The following is a 22,325-nucleotide window of genomic DNA, read 5'->3' as shown; positions in this document are numbered from 1 at the left end:
GCTAATAAAGAGCTATCAGAAAGAGAAAGCAAGAAAACAATCCTGTTTAATATTGCATCAAAAAGCATATAATACCTGGAAATAAATTTAACCAAGAAGGTGAATGACCTGAACCAGCAGCAGGAAGTCTATTCAATAATATTCATGTGTATTACTCGGCCATAAAAAATCCTGCCATTTGCAACAATGTGGGTGGGCATAAAGAGTAAAACACTTAGTAAAATCAGACAGAGAAAGACAGATACTCAATATTATCATCTCTATGTGGAATCTAAAAATATTATATATATATATATATATATAAGAAAATAGAAACAGATTCACAAGAATAAAGTGGGAATTTGTGATTAACAGTAGGAAGAGGAGAGCACAAAACAGGCACACAGGACTAAGAAGCACAAACCACGGTGTGAAATCAGGTGAGCAGCATGAATGTATTATACGGCACTGAGAAATACAGTTGTCATTCTGTAATAGCTTTAAATGGAGTATAATCATAAAAACATTGAATCACTTGTCTGTTATGCACTTGAAACTAATGTAATATTGTAGATCAGCTACCCTTTAACAAAAAAGAGGTATGTAACATGTAGTACATTCTCTATTTGAATTATTTGCTTTCTGAGTAGTACTTTTAATTTCAGGAATTTGGAGTAATCACTTCAGTGTTTCTGAAGCATTCTTATAAACTGGATAAGCAACAATTGTTTTTTAAGACAGAAATGCCCTAATTTGCCTAAATTTACTGTTTTTTCTTGATGAACACAAATTATTTTCATATTACTTTGAAGCATACTCGTGACATTTTCTTTTCTCTAGTTTGCAACACAGTTTTTTAACGTAAGCTATTAGTGGATAATATAAATTTTTTGTCTTGGTTTACAGGAACCACAAAGGAGACATTCTCTAATATGTGCCATGTTTAACACAATGCTTGTTTGACACATTGTATGGATCAATAAGTGGGCATAATTAAGAAACCAGGCTTAATAATGAGATAAATTAATTTCTATTTTCAATGAAATAATCCAGTTATTTTTGGAAAGCTCTTATTTCATTCACATCAGATTTATAATTAAAATGGTAAATTAACTCTCCAGGCAAGATTTCAGATTTTCATTCTCTTCAAACTCTACAGTTAGAAGAAAAATGAACCAATAATTTCTAACAGAATTTTGAACACACTCCAATGAAAAATGGAATTCACTAAGAAAGACAGTTGTAACAATATAAGGTGTTACTGTGTGAGGCGAGCAGAAGTAATGCAGCTTAGATTAAGGAGTAGAACTTCCTACTTGGTACCACTGTTTTCCAATTAGGACCAATTAGCTTTCACTTAATACTGACCGCTGTTTGCCAATTAGGAAATTAGGAACGGGGGCGGAAACCCCCAGGAAAGTCCCGTGGGCGCTAAAGTATTGACCAATGAAATTGCTTGGCAAACGTGTAACCAATCCGCTTCTCACCCTATAAATTTGTGTAACAGCTTGGGCTCGGGGCTCTCTGACCCGCACCACTGTGTTGGTTGCAGGCGGAGAGTCCTGGCTCCAGTCAGTAATAAACTTCCTTTCCTGCGAGTTGCATTGTCTTGGAAGCCTTCTCTCTTCCCGCTCGGGGATTCGGACATCTGGCATAACAACTGCGGTATCAATTCAAATAAGAAGTCTAAGGATAGATAATATCAGGAGTGAAAAACATGCATTAAAATTGAACATATGAAAACATTTTAGAAATAAAACCTTTTGACCATGTCAACAAAACTAAACTGAAGACAGTCTCTGTATCTTACTACGAAATGAGATTGCCAGCTCTGACGCATTTTTCCACTTTCTTCCACCATAGTTGCATTAGCATTTCTCACTTACACACCAGTGGCATCACACAGGTACCACTATCATTTTTCAGAATAAAAATTAAAGCTACTCTGTTGTCCTAGTAAATATAACAATATCTTGATACTTAGATTGCTTCAAAACAAAATGTTCTAAGACTAGAGCTGAAAATCGCTCTTCATCCTTATGTGCTGTGATTGGTACATTTTCATAGAATGAACTTGAAATTTAGGAAGTTGACACAACGTTTTAAAAGGTTCTTGCCTTCTAAAAGCCTCTGTTTTCAAAGGCAATATAATCCCTTAAAAAATATTAACAGGACTGTCAATAATCTAGAGTTTTGCTGGGTTTGCTAAAACGATAATTTTTTTTAATTACAGCAAATATAATTTGAGAAAAAGAATTTCGAAAGTTATATTGATTCAGATTCATTATGATGTATAAGTAAATTCATGCTCAGAATCATAATTGCAGGCACTGAAACATTCTTAGTGATTAAAGATGTATTTTGGCATTTCATGCTGTCATGTTGGACTCTTTGCAACCCCATGGACTGTAGCTCACCAAGCTCCTCTGTCCATGGGATTCTCCAGGCAAGAATACTGGAGTGGGTTGCTATTCCCTTCTCCAGGGATCTTCCTGACCCAGGGGTCAAATGCAAGTCTCCCCCATTGCAGGCATATTCTTTACCACATGACCCACCAGGGAAGCCCACTAAGATGAACAGGTACCTTTATATACTTTAGAGAGCTTTTAGTCAAGGCTGAATGAGAGTCACACTTGCATAATAATCAGTTAACAAGAGATCATCAAGAAAGTAGAGTCTGAATTCCTAAGCGTTTCCAACGTTTGCTTATAGTTGTACTTTTAAAATAGTTAACTGCTTCCTTCCCTTTGTCTGAAATTCTATATATACGTGATTAAAACATATCATCAGATTATAACTAGTAGCAGATACCAGAATAGGCATCCATCTTTCTCTGAAAATTTCAGACTCACAACTTTTAGAATGAGGCAGAAATTTAGTTGATGGTTTCCCAGCCCAACACAAATAAAGCTACCTCTTCTCTGACTGTTTGTGCCCTTGACTTTCCAGTCATTCTCCATCCTTCACTAAGGATTTCCACACCTGGATCATGGACATCCTCCCTCTAGTGCCCTACTACTAAGATCAACGTCCATGATGATTTGAACATTGAGATCCACTGAAGATCCATTTAGTATCACTCATAGTTTCTTGACCTCCTCAGTTAACCACCTACCTAATCTCAGTGGCACCCTCCATAACTACATCACTTCTAAACTTGATCCATTTCTAAACGTGGGCTTTTTTATCTTCACCCCCATCCTTCATCTCACTGCATTGCTATTCCACTCTGATCATTATAAACATAATGACTCCTACGGAAGACACTACAGTCTCAAGTTCTGTTTCCTCCAAACCCATCCCAAATTCTATGGTGCTACACTGTGTTCATTCCCTTGCAAACCTAGAGCTCTTTCCTTATTTCTCCTTTCTCTTTATCACCTGACAAAATTCCAATCCTAGTGAAAGCCAGGATCTCATCTCTGTTTAGCCAAACGTTGCTGTAGAGAGATATATAAAAGTTTTGACTGAAAATAACATTAACAGAAAATATTAGCATCCTTTCCTTAAAACTTAATTTTCCCACAACCTGTGACTACAGCCATGTGGCTCAGATGGTAAAGAAACTGCCTGCAATGCAGGAAACCTGGGTTCAATCCCTGAGTCAGGAAGATCCCCTGGAGAAAGGAAAGGCAATCCACTCTAGTCTCCTTGCCCGAAGGATTCCATGGACAGAGAAAGCTGGCAGGCTACAGTCCATGAGGTCACAAAGAGTGGAACACGACTGAGTGATTAACACGTTTCTTTTCATGACTGCTATTTACACAATCTCATTCTTAACCCTCCCTCACTTCCTGTTCTCCTGAATCCCAAGCAACATTTTCTATATTTCATAGAAAGATATAAATATCAGGTGAGATGTCCTTTTCTCAGTATGAATCCCAACAAGTCATTGATACCCAAACCACATACCCTGTTTTCCCACTTGCAACAATGCAAGAGGTGTTTCTGCCTTTGCTGTTGCTGTGATTCTGGATCCTATAACTCCTTGCAAAAGCCAATAGTTAATTCTCTGACTCATCTTACTCAAATGCTCTTCAACATTTGACACAGATGATCATTCCCTGGTTTAAACATTTTCTTCTCTGGAATTCCAGGATATCACATTCTTATGAAATGTCTTCTTTTTTCCATCAGGTTCCTTCTTTTACATGGCTTTTACTATTGTCTCCTTGTCCCTACTAGGCCTCTAAATATTATGATAACTAGGATATTATCTTTAATGTTCTACCTATATACTGAATCTGCTTTTTATTTCATTTTGTGCATTCTAAATTATCTTATCCAGTTCAGCAGTTTCAAATATGATTCTAAGATTTTATCTCCATTCTGGCCTCTACCGTGAGTCTTGAGCTCTTAAACATGTATACTATCATTATGCATTTTCATTATTTTATTTAATTTTAATTGATTTTAATGCTCAATGTCATTGCTTAATAATCATCTTTAATTAAATATGATGAATACAGAAGTCTTAACCTTTTCTCATTGAAATAATTTTCACTTAATTCTTCTATGACTCAGTAAATGATACCATTATTCATTTAGATGATTTATCTTTGATTTTTATACTTTTCTCACAATGGTTTCTCTAGTGTTTCCAGTATATCAGCAAATCATACTATTTATATCTTCAAAATGCATTCATTTCTCAAAATTTCAGCTATTAATTTTATAGTTCAAGTCACCATCCTCTTTGACATCTAACATAAAAATAGCCTCTCATTTGATCTCCTTGTCTCTTTAAAAGTGAACCAGCATGATGGTTTTAAAATATAAATCAGAGCTTGACAATTTCACTGAACACTGTCACAAGTTTTCCTATTACTCTTAAAATAAAATCCAACTCCATTACAACAGCCTGAGCTGTATCTGGCCTCTGATAGCTTCTCTAAATTCTTTCTCCTTTCCTCCCATCAGCCATTATGTGTTAGTAACTTTATTGAATTTTTAAATTTTTTTTCTGTTTTCCTCTATTTAATCATGAAAAGCATGTTGCCATCCAGGATCTATGAATTTGAGTTTCCTATTTTTCAAGCTCTTTCTAGGAAATTCCTCCATTTCCTAATCCAGACTCAATTCAAATGATTCCTTCTCACAGAGCTTTCCCTGGCTACCTATTCTAAGCATCACTGTGAACACTGTATGTAATCTTCTTATTAACACTCATTATCTGCCAATATCTTACACATGTATTTGTTTTTATGTCCATTAACTATATCTCACTCTATATTATAAATGTTTTGTGAGTTCTTCTTTTTTCTATTCTAGCAACAAAGAAAGAGTCTAGCACATAAAAGGCAATCGAAATTTAGTCACTTTCTGATTGCAGAAGATCTACTGCAATCTTTAGTATTTGTTTGTTTGCCAGAGAGAGAGAGAAAGGAGTATAGATAGATATTAAAGATCATCATAGGCTATACTACTCCTTCCTTTCCCAAAGAAAGAGTTGTGTAAGTGTCCCATCAGGGAGACTTCATGTTTGATCATTTTTTCCATGATTATTTTAAAGTCCATCCCATTGTTAAGTGGTGATTTGGAAGTACTCCTTTAGGAATTTCTAATAAAACTTAACCTATGAAGAGGTATACATTAAACTTTGAAAGTGAAAGTGAAGTCCTTCAGTCTTGTCCGACTCTTTGTGAACCCCATGGGCTGTAGCCTACCAGGCTCCTTAGTCTATGGAAATTTTCCAGAAAGAGTACTAGAGAGGGTTGCCATTTCCTCCTCCAGGGGATCTTCCCGACCCAGGGATTGAACCCGAGTCTGCTGCATTGCAGGCAGACGCTTTACCGTCTGAGCCACCAGGGAAGCCCCATACATTAAACTTTAGAATTCAGTAGATATTTGTACAGGGCTTGACATGCACCAGGAACTGTGTCCAGTGTAATGGTCAAGAAAAACTAAGTTTCCTATCTTCACAGGGCTTGATATTAGTGAGATAAGTATAATTTAAAAGTCTGATGTCAAGGAACCCAAGGAAATACAGTATTTGAAGAATGAAAGAAAAATGGGAAGCTGTGTATTCAGTGCATGTTGAGTAAGGTAAGTACTGAAATACGTATATTGAATTCAATAGCCAGAAAATAATATGCTGAATAGGAGCGGATTTAGTAGAGATATTAAGGAAAGAAGTGTGAAATTCTTATTATATTAGGATTACAATGAATATAACTCCTTAAAAATGGTAGATAAAAGCATGTACATAAAGTAAAAAAAATTTTTTTTGTTCTATTTCAAATAAAGAGAACCTAAAAAAAATGAAAATATTGCTGGAATGAGCTAATTGGGAGAGACAAACTGAAGATAAAATAGAGAAATGAGAAACATTTTAAGTATCAGTATCCTAATAAGGGAGAAAGATATGAAAATTCAAAACAAATGGACATTGAGAGGAGCTCCAATTAGAAGGAGATGCTGGCTATGGATTCACATAGGTTTGTAGATTTGGGAGAAGATGAAAAAGATTATGAGTGATGGTTTGCATTCTCTTCCCTGTGCTGTGCTGGGCTTAGTCCGACTCTTTCTGAGCCCATGGACTGTAGCCCACCAGGCTCCCCTCTCCTTGGGGATTCTCCAGGAGTGGGTTGCCATGCCTTCCTCCAGGGGATCTTCCCAAACCAGGGATTGAACTCAAGTCTCCTGCATCGCAGGCGGCTTCTTTACCCTCTGAGCCACCAGGGTGGCCCAAGAATACTGGAGTGGGGAGCCTATCCCTTCTCCAGGGGATCTGCCTGGCCCAGGAATTGAATGAGGGTCTCCTGCATTGCAGGCAGATTCTTTACCAGCTGAGCTGTAGGGAAGACCGAAAGGTGCACCTAGGAAGTATAAAAAAATCTGTCCAGTACATAGGGCATAAAGAAGGAATAACAGATTTGGGAAGGACAGAGAACATTTTAAATAAATACAGGAAATAGGAGAAGATTTGAGACCGAGAAAAGGACTGCTGAATTACATGAAACAGTGCTGTCGAACAGAACTTTCCACAGTAATGAAAAGTTTCTATACCTCTGCTGTCCAAAACTATAACCACTAAGCTTGAGGCCACTGGGCACTTGAAATGTGTCCAGAGCAACTGAGAAACTTTTAAATTGCATTTTGACTCAATTAATTTAAATATAAATAGTCACATTTGCTTAGTGGCTATCATAATAGATGGGCAAGTATGGAGCATCTAATTGGAGATTATAACCATTAATCTATAATAAGGAGGGAATTTTTTTTTCTGACAACTTAAATCTGAGATAAAACAGGAAAGTATACTGAGATTCAACCATATTTGGTTGGATTGAAGACAAGGTCTTGGACCAAGAGTCTTGGAAACGAATCAGTTCTTCACGTCAGGTGGCCATAGTATTGTAGCTTCAACTTCAGCATCAGTCCTTCCAGTGAATATTCAGGACTGATTTCCTTTAGGATGGACTGGGTGGATCTCCTTGCAGTCCAAGGGACTCTCAGAGTCTTCTCTTACACCACACTTCAAAAGCATCAGTTCTTCAGTGCTCAGCTTTCTTTATGGTAAACTCTCACATCCATACATGACTACTGGAAAAACCATATTTTGACTTGATGGACCTTTGTCAGCAAAGTGATGTCTCTGCTTTTTTAACATGCTGTCCAGGTTGGTCATAGCTTTCCTTCCAAGGAGCAAGCATCTTTTAATTTCATGGCTGCAGTCACCATCTGCAGTGATTTTGGAGCCCAAAGAAATAAACTCTGCCACGGTTTCCATTGTTTCCCCATCTATTTGACATGAAGTATGGGACCGGATGCCATGATTTTAGTTTTTTTAATGTTCTGTCTTAAGCCAGCTTTTTCACTTTCCTTTTTCACTTTCATCAAGAGGGTCTTTAGTTCCTCTTTGCTTTCTGTCATTAGGGTGGTGTCATCTGCATACCTGAGGTTATTGACATTTCTCCCGGCAGGCTTGATTCCAACTTGTGCTTCATCCAGCCCGGGATTTTACATGATGTCCTCTGCATATAAGTTAAATAAGCAGGGTGACAATATACAGCCTTGACGTACTCCTTTCCCTATTTGGAACCAGTCTGTTGTTCCATGTCCAGTTCTAACTGTTGCCTATTGACTTGCATACAGGTTTCTCAGGTAAGGTGGTCTGGTATTCCCATCTCTTTAAGAATTTTCCACAGTTTGTCATTATCTACACAGTTAAAAGGCTTTGGAGTAGTCAGTAAAGTAGAAGTAGATATTTTTCTGGAACTCTCTTGCTTTCTCTGTTAATTTCCAAGGCAAGTCATTCAATATCACAGTAATTTAAGTCTATGTCCTGACCAGTAATGCTGAAGAAGCTGAAGTTGAACAGTTTTGTGATGACCTACACAACCTTCTAGAACTAGCACTAAAAAAAGATGTCCTTTTCATCATAGGTGACTGGAATGCAAAAGTAGGAAATCAAGAGATACCTGGAGTAACAGGCAAGTTTTACCTTGGAGTACAAGATGAAACAGGGCAAAGGCTAGCAGAGTTTTGCCAAGAGAATGCACTGGTCATAGCAAAGACCCTCTTCCAACAACACTAGAGATGACTCTACATGTGGACACCACCAGATGGTCAGTACCAAAATCAGAATGATTGTATTCTTTGCAGCCAAAGATGGAGAAGCTCTATACAGTCAGCAAAAACAAGACTGGGAGCTGACCATGTCTCATGAACTCCTTATTACAAAATTCAGACTTAAGTTGAAGAAAGCAAGGAAAACCACCAGACCATTCAGATTTGACCTAAATTAAATCCCTTATGATTATACAGTGGCAGTGACAAATAGATTCAAGGGATTGCATCTAATAGACAGAGTGCCTGAAGAGCTATGGACGGAGGTTCGTGACATTGTACAGGAGGCAGTGGTCAAGACCATCCCCAAGAAAAAGAAATGCAAAAAGGGGAAATGGTTGGCTGAGGAGGTCTTACAAATAGCTGAGGAAAGAAGAGAAGGGAAAGCCAAGGGAGAGAAGGAAAGATTCAGCCCTCTGAATGCAGTGTTTCAAAGAATCAGAGGAGCGATAAGAAAGTCGTCCTGAGTGATCAATGCAAAGAAATAGAGGAAAATAATAGAATGGGAAAGACAAGAGATCTATTCAAGAAAATTAGAGATACCAAGGCTATACTACATGCAAAGATGGGCACAATAAAGGACAGAGATGGGATGGACCTAACAGAAGCAGAAGATATTAAGAGGTGGCAAGAATACACAGAAGAATTATACTGAAAAGATCTTCACGACACAACCACGATGGTGTGATCACTCACCTAGATCCAGACATCCTGGAATGTGAAGTCAAGTGGGCCTTAGAAAGCATCACTACAAACAAAGCTAGTGGAGGTGATGGAATTCTAGCGGAGCTATTTCAAATCTTAAAAGATGATGCTTTGAAAGTGCTGCACTCAATATGTCAGCAAATTTGGAAAACTCAGCAGTGACCACAGGGTTGAAAAGTTCAGTTTTCATTCCAATCCCAAAGAAAGGCAATGCCAAAGAATGTTCAAACTACCATACAATTGCACTCATCTCTCATGATAGCAAAGTAATGCTCAAAATTCTCCAAGTGAGTCTTCAACAGTGTGTGAACCAAGAACTTTCAGATGTTCAAGCTAGGTTTAGAAAATGCAGAGAAAATCAATGCATGGTTCAAAAGTGGAATGATTGATTCCTTAAAAGTAGAAATCCCATCACACTGGCATGGATGGCGTAAATAACTGCTTTCAGTTGCTTTTCATTCACCCTTAGATTTATTCATCAATTAAACATTTATTGAGCACCTTCAGTGTGTCCACTGATCCAGATTTAAAGATGAATTGAATTTCATTGCCCCTGCTATTAAGAAACTTACATTCCAGTGTGAGAGATGAGGAATAGTGTTACAGGGAGACTTATGTCAATTATTTTAGTCTTTAAGTATATACATATATATATATTAAAGTATTCTATCTAAAATTATACAGCTCTATGTCCATATCATGTAATTATGATGATCTTATTTAATTTTGAATTGATCACAGTTTCCTTAATCAGGAGTTGCACTATAATTAATTCAACCTGTTAGCAATAAAACTTTCAAGTTTATTTGGCAGTGTTAAACTCCAAAACCCCCGAAGTGCTATTAACTGTTTTGACTGTTTCTTACTCCCAACTGCTTGATTCCTATTCCTACATGAGTGCAGTGCTCTGAGCCCTAAGAAAACTGAGGAATATACACTAATTCCTTATCAGGGGCAGTTGTTGCTCTTCCAGAACCATTGAGCAGTAGTGGCCTCACTACTTTGGCCTCATATACATTTTTCTCTAAGGGACCTTTTGATGCCAGTAACCTAAATATGGATAACACACATTATCCTTAGGGGACATTCACAGCATATCTTTACCTTTCATTAATACAAACTTTTCTTCAATGTTTCTAGATTTAACAGAATTCCCATGATATGCTATTGTTCAGTCGCAAAGTGGTGTCCGACTCTGCGACTCCACGAACTGCAGCAAACCAGGCTTCCCTGTCCTTCACTCTCTCCTTGAGTTTACTCAAACTCATGTCCATAACTAAATCTGTGAATATTGGTTCTTTTTGAGATAACCACTACAGAAGACACAAATGCCTCTGGAATTAAAGCTTGATAAAAGCTATTTTATCAACATGATGCACTTGCTCTGGTACCACATATTCTAAACACAAAACTACAGAACGTATCATATTTTGATAGGATTTTAAAATTATCTACTAGCACTACTTTGTTCTTGCTTCATCACATCAAGTAATGCAGTCTACAAATAATGACAATCATGTCATTTTTGTTAATTTTGTCCCCAATAAAATAAACCCTGAAGTCTATTTTAGGCATATGTTGACTTTGCTGTCTGTGTCTTCATTGTATCTCTTGCCTAATCATTTTCCTAATATTTCTTTTATCACTATTTCTGTAGAAAATTTCATAATTTAACCCACACATATTTGTTTTATATTCTGCAGTTAATTATAGCCCATGATTCCTCATTTACATTTTCTGTATTTAGTGAATTTTGAATTGTCTTAAATATTTAAGATGGAAAGGGATTTCAAATCCGCTTTCTCTTAATTGCTTTCTACAGTTCTTTATCCATCCTAGTAAGATCATCATACAGCTTTCTCCAGTTTTCTCCTTAGGTTTTTAGAAAAATATATCAAAAGATTTCCCTTTATCGATATCCTCATGCATCTGTTTCTGTATCTTCATGTATAAGGTACTCTTTGTGATACAGACTTGATGGTGGTTATTTTCCTCAAACTAAGAACATTTTATTTGGTTTGGGAGTTTGCCAATGTATAAAGTAATGAAAGGGAGGGTGTAGGTAAATTATCTCTTGACCAACAAATAGATGACATCTTTTACCTGAGTGGGAACCGTAACTATTTTGATCATCACTGTGTATACCTAGTGTTAAGGGGAAAAAAGCTCAATATATTCTTGAATAGATGAATAATAAAATCTTTTAGATACTTAAGTGAAAAATCAGCTGATACGCATAGCTTCTGGTCTAATTAACAGTATCTATCATTAAAGATAAAGATTTTTACTGATCTGATGTAGACTTTTCCCAGTGAATAGATCTATGACCACATGAAGTTAATAAACAAAACCACCTTCTTAGCAAATGCACACACACACGCGCACACACACACACACACACACACACACACACACACACACAGAAAACCAGCAATCCCTACCATGGAGACCCAGCAAGGCTTTCCCTGAATCCTATAGGACGTCACTTTGAGGATTTCATTCCCCTGTTCACATTGTGCCATCGGCAGGTCCATAACTTTGATTTTTGTGGAAACTGTAGTTTGAAAGTTTGGAGACCCAAAAGCAGAACCTAAATACTCAAAATCTCATTTAATGATGGCAAGTTTTCCTGAATAGTTCCAAGTGGCAGGAAACAAAAAAAAATGTGTTTCAGCTTGCCATGTTGTCTTCCAGGGAAGCTCTTTTGTTCATGGAAAGTCTTTCTGGACTCTTAAGAATTTGCCTAACTAGACATGTTAATTTTTGATGCTCTTGTGAGTTTCTCTCTTTTTAATGTTTTCACTTTTTATTTTCCTTCCCTGTTTTTCCAGAACTTCAGAGACGTCTAGTCAGACAACATCTTATTTTGGAAGATATACTTGCATTATTTAGGCTTGTTTGGCTCTTCAGTCAATTATATTAATATTCATCTTGGAAAATGGCTACTCAGCAACAAACTTACATTTCCCAGCCTCCCTTTCTGTCAGCATGGCCAAAAGATTAAGTTCCGGTCAATGGGAAGGAGGTAAAACTTATCATGTAGCAGATTCCAGAAAACTTTCTTGGGAGAACACTGGCATAAATTTTACTTCTTTATTTTCAACTGATCCTCCATCTTGATGTTTAGAACATGGATACCTGGGACGTAAAGTCACTCTCTTAAACTAAGCTATTGAAGTATCATTGAGCAGCAAGGTTGAAGAAGTCTAATTTCTTGAGTTGCAATATGAAGAGGATTTATATTTCTTGAATTATAATTTAATATCTTGTAAATTATTTTTGTTCTGTTTACAAACGTATCAGCAGAAATTCATTGTGTGGAAAATGATAGGGAATAAAAATAAATAAAATATCTGAGCATTATTAGATGCAAAAAAATGGTCTCCATTTCAAATAAAAGTTAGTCCTCCCTTGGAATCTTATGCAATATAATTTATAAATTGAAGATGTACTTCAGAAGTCATTGTGGATATAGTGTAGGTGGTATATCATTTGACTGTTCCTTGAATAGAAGTTATTAATTTGAACCCCATTTAGTCAGAGTTTGTGATAATTTGAAAGAAACTCATCATTACCTAGGGAAAATGACTTTAAATTTGACAATATAAACTAAGTTAACTGATTTTCATGTGCCATTTTATATGTAAGCAAAGATACTCTAATTTCTGCTAAAAGCAAGTCCCTAAACACCTAATTTAGAGAGTACTTATTTATGCCTGAGTTCCTATGTGACCAGAATCTGAAGAATATTCTGCTTCTTATGAACTATTCCCTGAAGAAAATATATTAATAGTTTAGAAAAGTTTCACTTCAGACAAATGAACAGAAGGAAAATTTTCAGAAATTTTAGCTGCTTTTCAAGGAAAGACTCTCAAAATATATGAGGTCAAATAAAGTATAACCTATGAGGCCAAATAAAGTATAAACTTCTGGTTCCATCTGAAAGATTCTAACAGAGGAGTTGTAGGTGCTGGCCAGAGGGATGCTGCGACACTTGTGCTTTAGTTAATAATTTAGTGAACAGTTAATAATTCACAGAAAATCTTCAGTAATCTTACCCATTTCTCTTAATATTACAAATATATTTATCTAACCCCACTTCTTAGAGTACATCTTTCAAATATCATGGCATATAATTAAAATGTATTTGAGAGTTTATTAGATGATTTCTTTATTTTTAAGTCAAAGAATTGGAGCAACTCAGTGTTCATAGGCTTCCCAGGTAGCTCAAATTGTGAAGAATCTGCCTAAAATGCGGGAGACCTGGGTTCAATCCCTGGGTTGGGAAGATTCTCTGGAGATTGGCATGGCAATCCACTCCAGTATTCTTGCCTGGAGAATCCCATGGACAGAAAAACCTCACGGGCTACAATCCACGGGGTCACAAAGAGTCAGACACGACCAAGCAACTAACACACACACGGTGTTCGCTCATAAGGGACTGATTAAGTCAGCTGGGAAACAGTCTCTCAGTGGAATGCCTGCAACTGTTGAAAATATGAAGGAAAAAAGTAATAAGGAAACTCTCCATGTGCTAATGTGAACAGATTTCCAAGATATTCAGTTGAACACTATGAAACTGATGAGTCAAATATAATAGTACTTGGGCAGCTTTATTTAATTCTTATTACTCATTCTAAAACTAACAAATAGAAAACCAGACTATGTACATGTTATGCTAACTTTTGTAAGAAATGGGAGGAATGTAAGATTACTTATGATCATATTTCCTTGGAAACAGAGACAGTAATAAAATGAGTTACTGAAGTGGTAGAGTAGGAGGGGGCCGTATTAAGAGTGAGGATTTTCACTTTGAACATTTGCATATGATTTCATTTTCTAATCAACTGTATTATTTTAAAAAGTTTTATTTTGTCTACATTAAACACAATAAATTTTGTCAGCCCTTACGTTCTTTTTCAGAAGAATTTGTGCTGTGAATCCTAATAAATAAAAAAATAACTGAGTCATTACTTTCAAGATGTTCCTTGTTGAATCAAGTATTCAATAATATAGTTTTAGAATTATAGAAAGCTAGAGCTTTTAAATACATTACCTAAAAATGGCATTCTCTTAATATCATTTTGTAGCTGAAAAGTATGCACATATAGCTTAACTTTCAGTATCTTGCCTGAAAATTAAAATATTTTGTAACAGTATTACTATCAGCACAGCTTATGAGTCTCTCCAACAAAGTATTTAATTCTATCTTTCCCTTTACTATATATATAAATATTATAAGAGAGTAAATTGTTATTAAGAGAAAAATCTACCACATTTAATAAGCACCTGCTAAGACTGTGGGTCAGTGTTTTTGATGAAACATTTACCAGCTACTTATTATAATCTGCATCATTAGGTCTTTTAAACTGCAGCTCCCATAAGAAGAAAAACATTTTCTTAACCCATTTTGTAAGTGTTTATCATGCCTGCTGCTTTTCAGCTGTGAAAGCATCATTTATTACATTCACGGGCTTTTATGAAGAAAGAGACTGGATGAGCTTTTCTACTAACAGTCCTTCCCATTTGATTATATCATTCTACCCTTTAGTGTATACGGAGAATTTGAATTCATTCAGCTGAAAATGATTCCCTTTAGATCCTATACGCATGTTTTCTGAGCCTTAAATTTTTGTACCTAAAGGGAAAATAGATGGAAGAAAAGAGGAAAAGGGTGAAACTATGAAAGGTGATTGATTGTCTGCATCTGAGTATTAAATGAAGAAAGTATCTCTTACTTGTGTAATACCTGGCACTCTTGATGCTTAACTTGTATCAGAACCATTTAACGCCCTTTCAGTCAGTTGAGTTCAGTTGCTCAGTTGTGTCCGACTCTTTGCAACCCCACGCCAGCCTTCCCTGTCTTTCACCAACTCCCAGAGCTTGCTCAAACTTATGTGCATCAAGTTGGTGATGCCACCCAACCATCTCATCCTCTGTTGTCCCTTTCTCCTCCTGCCTTCAATCTTTCCCAGCATCAGGATCTTTTCCAACAAGTCAGCTCTTTGCATCAGGTGGCCAAAATACGGGAGCTTCAGCCTCAGCATCAGTCCTTCCAATGAATATTCAGGACTGATTTCCTTTAGGACTGACTGGTTTTGTCTCCTTGAAGTCCAAGAGACTCTCAAGAGTCTTTCTTCAACACCACAGTTCAAAAGCGTCAGTTCTTTGGCACTCAGCTTTCTTTATTGTCCAACTCTCACATGCATACTTGGCCACTGGAAAACCCATAGCTTTGACTAGATGGACCTCTGTCGGCAAAGTAATGTCTATGCTTTTAATGTGCTATCTAGGTTTGTCATAGGTTAATGTCCTTTAGAAACCTGTAAGCTCTCTATGAGATACCTACTACTTTCAGACCCACTGTAAAGAAATAGAAACCTGAGAGGTTAAACAGTGTGTTCTACACCACACGGTATTATGTAGTAGAATCAGAAGTGAGCCCAGGTAGTGTGAGTTCAGAACCAGCACTATTAGATATTATGATATAAGGAATTAATGAATAATTAATGGAGTATGCACTACATTGACTGAATATATGGATGAATTGATAAGTGAATTAATAAAAAACAGTGTGTGTGTGTATATATATATATATATATATATATATACACCATCACCAAAAGCAAGATAATAAACATAGTTTTCATTCCCAAGAATTTCATCCTGACATTTTGTAATACCCTCTCCAGCCCCTCCCACCCACATCTGAATTGTTTTCATCAGTAGATGAGTTTTATATACATAGCTTGATGCTATGTGTGAACTCTCTTTTGTCTAAGGCTTCTTCCAACTGGCATAATTACTTTGAGATTCATTCACTGTCCTGCATGCATCAAAAGCTTATCACTCTTTTTTTTGTAGTACTACTCCCCTTTACTGATATATCACAGTTTGTTTAGCCTATCACTTGTTGATGAATATTTGATTCTTTCCAGTTTTGACTATTATAAATAATGCTGCTCCAAATATTCATTTAAAGGATTTTTATGATCATATGCTTTCTATTCTTCTGGTAAATACCCTGCAAGTAGAATGCCTGAGTCACAAGGCAGGTACATTTTAGCTTTATAAAGAAAATGTCAAATTTTCCAAAATGGTGTACCCTTTTGTATTCCTGATGGTGTTGTATCAGACTTTAAGTTCCTCTACATCCTTGTCGATACTTAGCATGGTCAGTTTTTTCTGTTGTAGCCATTCTGATAGGTATGCAGTGATAGATTTGTTGTTGTTGTTGTTGAGTCTCTAAGTCATGCCCGACTCTTTGTGATCCTATAGACTGTAGCCCATCAGGCTCCTCTGTCCATGGGATTTCCCAGGCAAGCATATTGGAATGGGCTGCCATATCCTTCTCCAGGGGATCTTCTCGACCCATGGATTGAACCCGCATCTCCCACATTGCAGGCGGATCCTTTACCCTTGAGCCACCTGGAAAGCCAGTGATAGTTTAGTATGCTGTTCATTTGCATTTCCCAAATGACAAATTATATAAAACACCCTCTCAAATATCTATATGCCATCCACACATAACCTTTGGCAAAATGTTTAAATCTGCCCATTTTTAAACTGCAATGATTGTTTTATTAGTGAGTTTTAAGAATATATTTTACTGAGTCTAAAATATATACATTGCACTAAAGATTCTACTCAGTATCAAGAAATAAAAAGTGGCATCCAGATTGGAAAGGAAGTAAAAATATTTTTATTTAAAGAAGACATGATTTTCTAGGTAGAAAATCTGATGGAATCCATAAAAATAGCTTATAGAACAAAAAGTGAGCTTAGTAGCATTTCAAAATGCAGTATAAAATGAAGTCTATTTTATATACTAGTAATAAACTATAAGAAATTGAAAGTAAAAACATACCATTTTAAAGACATCAAAATATATGAAATATTTACATATAAATCTGCCAAATATGTGTAAGATATACAATGAAGACTGCAAATCCTTGTTGGGATTAAAGAAATCTTAAATAAATGGAAAAATATACTTTGTTCAATGAGTCAGAAGACTCAATATCATTACCATATAAATTCTCCTCAAACTGATGTATAGATTCAACACAATACCAATCAAAATTCCTGTAAAATTTTTTAAAAAAGAAAGAAAGAAACCAACAAACAATTTTAAATTTCAGAATGCTTAGGGCCTGGAATAACTAAAACCAAAATATCTTTTTCTTGGAAAATAAGAACAAAGTTGGAGGGCTAAGACTCCTGATCCCACAAATTGTGGCGTGGTTATTATAAAGCTGCCATGATCAAAAGAATCCAATATTGGTGCAAAAGTAGTGAAACAGATCAAAGGAGCAGAATAGAGAATCCAAATATAGACACACACATTTATGGACAACTGATTTCTGACAAAAGTTCAAAGGCAATTAATTCAATGTAGAAAGACTCTTCAGCAAATGGTGTTGAATTAATTGGATATTTCTATTTAAAACAAAATATGAACTTTCATGCATCTTGTATCATGAACAAATATAACTCAACATGAATCATAGATCTAAATATAAAACTCAGCACTGTATAGTTCCTAAATGAAATAAAATTTTGTTGCCTTGGATTAGGGAAAGATTTCTTCACAATAGCTGTACAGGATAATCTATAAAAAAATAATTTGGTAAGCTAGGCTTCTTCAAAATTAAAAAGTTGCTGCCCTTCAAAAAATAATATAAGAGAATGGAAAGGCAAACCACAGACTCAGAAAAATAGTTGTCAACATATGCCTGAAATAATTTTATTTGTCTGTTCATTGCTATAAGCTACTAGAGGGCCAGTGTCTTATTTATACTTTTAAATGCTGTATGTCTAGCATTTAGGATAGTGTTATGAACATAACAGATCCTTAAAAAATATTTCTCTAGTGAAAGAGTGATTGAATAAACTAAGAAACAAACAAATCAGCATACGTGAAAATTAAAGCTTTGGAAGACTTAAAAGGACGTAAGGATTAAGTAAGTTCTGAGATAGGACTTGAAGTTCTGAATTTCTAACAAGCTCAGAAGATGTCAAGGCTACTGGTCCTGGGACTACCCATGAAAGACAATGGCATAGAGTATTTAACTCAAAGATATATAGATGAAACTTAAATTGCAAGTGTAGAAATTAACTGTTTCTAGCTCTGGGGGTAGGTGATGGGCAGGGGAGCCTGGTGTGCTGCAGTCCATAGGGTCACAAAGAGTCAGACACGACTGGGAGATTAAATTGAATTTATGAAAGAATCGACAATATTCTCAATGAATTATTTTAATATATGAGGTCACCTGCTGAGGAATAATGGCATGGAAAAATAGAAGAGTATTCAGAGGAGGGAAAGATGAAAGGAAAGGAGAGTTGTTTTCAAAGAGGAAGATGGGTAAAATAATTGCAATGAATTTTGCAAATATCTATGGTGGCACTAGTGATAAAGAACCTGACTGCCAATGCAGGAGACATAAGAGGTGCAGTTTTGATCTCTGGGTCAGGAAGATCCCTTGGAGGAGGGCATGGCAACCCAATCCAGTATTCTTACCTGGAGAATCCCATGGACAGAGCAGCCTGGCAGGCCACAGTACATAGGGATGCTGAGAATCAGATAGGACTGAACCATGGAGCACCCACACCTGCACTAGTAGAGAAAATAGGAAAATGTAGACTCTGCTAATGAGAGTCAATGTGCAAACAAATTAGCTCTTTAAAAGTATCATCTAAAAACTTCAGGTACCTCTTTCTCTCTGCTTATTTATTCTTCATTTCCCTCCATCCCTGCTGAAACCAGAAAATGAAGAAGCTCTAAAATGTAAATCAACTTGGTAGGCCTGCTTGTTAACAACTCCACGAAGGTTTTGATAAAGGAATGAGGTTGGAATTTAATTGTTCAAATGAGATTTGGGGATTTGCTTTAGATTTCATTAATGTGCTATACCTACCTTCCATTTCTATTGGGAGTTGAGAGTTGAGAGTAATGAACACATATTTGATGTTCAGGATGAAAAAAAATCAAACTGTCATCTAAGCATACATTTTACTGACTATTAAATTTTACATAACTTCAACATATTTTATTGAGAAGACAAAACATTTTAAGGATGAGACCCTCCTAATCATATAAGCAACTCATTACATTACTAAATAGCTCAGCCAGGCAACTCTTCCTTATACTGAAATCAAAGTATGTCTCCAATCAATTGTTCTGACTCATTCCTGTAGCTTCAGGGAATGTCAGTTCCAATTCCTCTTCCATGTTTCAGATTTTCCAATACATGAAAGAAAAAAATCATTCTGCCAACTTCTCTGAAGCTGAATGTCTTCAGTACTTGCCAATGTTCTTCAAAGACAAGAGCTACCAACATTTTATTTTATTGTTCACACTGCTCTTAATTTGTCCTCATTGTCTGTATCCTACTGAGATTGTACCAACAGCAGTAAGTAGTATCCTTAGGACACTGGAACAAAAGACTTCCTTAACCCACACATTATATAAGTTTCAATAGAGTCCAAATTAACAATGATGATTTACAACAAAGTTGTTCAGTTGCTAAGCATGTTCAGTTGCTAGCTGTTTGCAACCCTATGGACTACAGAATGCCAGGCTCCTCTGTCCTTCACTGTCTCCAAGAGTTGGCTCACATTCATGTCCACTGAGCCTGTAACGCCACCTAACCGTCTCATCCTCTGCCGCCCCCTTCTCTTTATGCCTTCCATCTTTCCCAGCATCAGTGTCTTTTCCAGTGAGTTGCCTCCTCACATCAGGTGGACAAAGTATTAGAGCTTTAGCTTCAGCAACACTCCTTGCAGTGACTATTCACTATAGCGAATTCCTATTTCCTATAGGATTGATTGGCTTGATTTCCTTGCAGTTGAAGGGACTCTCAAGAGTCTTCTGCAGCATCACAATTAGAAAGCATGAGTTTTTTGGTGGTCAGCCCTCATTATGGTTCAACTCTCACATCCATACATGACTACTGGAAAAACCATAGCTTTAACTAATGGATCTTTGTCAACAAAGTGATGTCTCTGCTTTTTAATACTCTATCTAGGTTTGTCACAGTTTTCCTTCTAAGGAGTGTCTTTGAATGTCATGGCTGCAGTCATCGTCCATAGTGATTTTGGGGCCCAAGAAAATAAATTTTTCCACTTTTTCACCTTCTATTTGTCATGAAGTAATGAGACCAGATGTCATGGTCTTAGTTTTTTGAACGTTGAGTTTTAAGCCAGCTTTTTCACTCTCCTCTACACCCTCAAGAGGCTCTTCAGTTCATTTTCTGCCATCAGAGTGGTACCATCTGCATATCTGGAGTTGTTGATATTTCTCCCAGCACTCTTGATTCCAGCTTGTGCTTCATCTAGTCCTGAATTTCACATGATATACTCTGCATATAAGTTAAATAAGCAGAGTGATGATATACAGCCTTGTCAGACTCTTCTAATTTTGAACCAGTCCCTTGTTCTATGTCCAGTTCTGTTGCCTCTTGACCCACATACAGGTTTTCTCAGGAGACAGGTAAGGGTGTCAGCTATTCTCATCTGTTTAAGAATTTTTCACAGTTTGTTGTGATGCACACAGTCAAAGATTTTAGTGTAGTCAATGAAGCAGAAGTAGATGTTTTTCTGGAACTCCCTGTCCTTTTCCATGATCCAGTGAATGTTGCAATTTGATCTCTGGTTCCTCTGCCTTCTCTAAACCCAGCTTATACATCTAGAAGCTCTTGGTTCATGTACTGCTGAAGCTTGGCTTGAAGGATTTTGAACAGAACATTTCTAGCATGTAAAGTGAGCACAATCATCTGGTAATTTGAACATCTCTGGCATTGTGCTTCTTTGGGATTGGAATGAAACCTGACCTTTTCCAGTCCTGTGGCCACTGCTGATTTTTCCAAATTTGCAGACATTTTGAGGGCAGCACTTTAACATCATCTTTTAGAATTTGAAATAGTGCAGCTGGAATTCTGTCTCCTTCTCTAGCTTTGTTCATAGTAATGCTTCTTAAGGCCCCCTTGTGTTCACTCCAAAATGCCTGGCTCTAGGTGAGTTACCATCACTGGAGGCCAGAAGAGTTAACTTTTCTGACCTTCATTTATGTTGCCTACTAGTGCATTATCAGTATCTGACTTGTATGCTTTTGAGGATGATTGAATGAGTAAATCTGTGCTGTTTTGTATAAGGTGTGGCATATTATAAGCAGCTACTAAAGATACCCATAAATTTTACTCCTCATAAAAGATCTCATCATCAAGAACAATTGTAACTGTTTTATTATATATGCTGTTTGACTCAGAAAAGAATAAAATATATATCACATGTTAGAAAGACAAAGATCAATTTATTTTCTTACAGTTTCAGATGTTAGTGTATACTTTGTTTTGAGATACCTCTCAAATAATCCTCCTCCAAAACCTGATGTTAAAAGCAACAGCATGTACTTTATTTTTTTTATTTTTCATTAGTTGGAGGCTAATTACTTCACAACATTTCAGTGGGTTTTGTCATACATTGATATGAATCAGCCATAGAGTTATAGAATACTTACTTGGCGTTGTGCTAGATGATTTATGTACCTTCAAGTGAGACATATCAACCCTGTGAGGCAATTATTTACATTTATTTTACAGGGGAAGAAACTGGGACATAGAGACAGAGTCAGACTCTGAAAAACTATGAGGAGAAAAGCAAAACTCCATAAAATAAGGGCCATTAAAATATACCTTGTTGAAAAAAAATGATGAATATATATTTTCTTTAATATCTAAAGATCACCCCAGGGGATGGATCAGAATTTTCAGAAGCAAAAGGGCAGTGATAATTCACTGTAGTAAAAATGCTGATTTTATACACTTGGAAGAAAGGGAATAAAGGTCTTGGGAATCAGGGACCAAACCATAAATGAATAAATAAATTAATAACCAACCCAGTAAATAAGAGCTAGAGTTATATCAAATTCTGATATGGGAATAGATGTTCGAAAGAATTAAGCATAACTCCAGTGACATCGTACCACACATAAAGGTAACAGTATTTTAAAATGTTTCACAGACTTTCTCTTTTTTTTTGATTCAGTACAATAAAATTATATTATACCATGA

Source organism: Cervus canadensis, chromosome 19, assembly GCF_019320065.1.
Source record: "Cervus canadensis isolate Bull #8, Minnesota chromosome 19, ASM1932006v1, whole genome shotgun sequence".
NCBI classification, from domain to species: domain Eukaryota; kingdom Metazoa; phylum Chordata; class Mammalia; order Artiodactyla; family Cervidae; genus Cervus; species Cervus canadensis.
The sequence above is the reverse complement of the archived record's forward strand: the minus strand, read 5'-3'. Positions refer to the sequence as shown.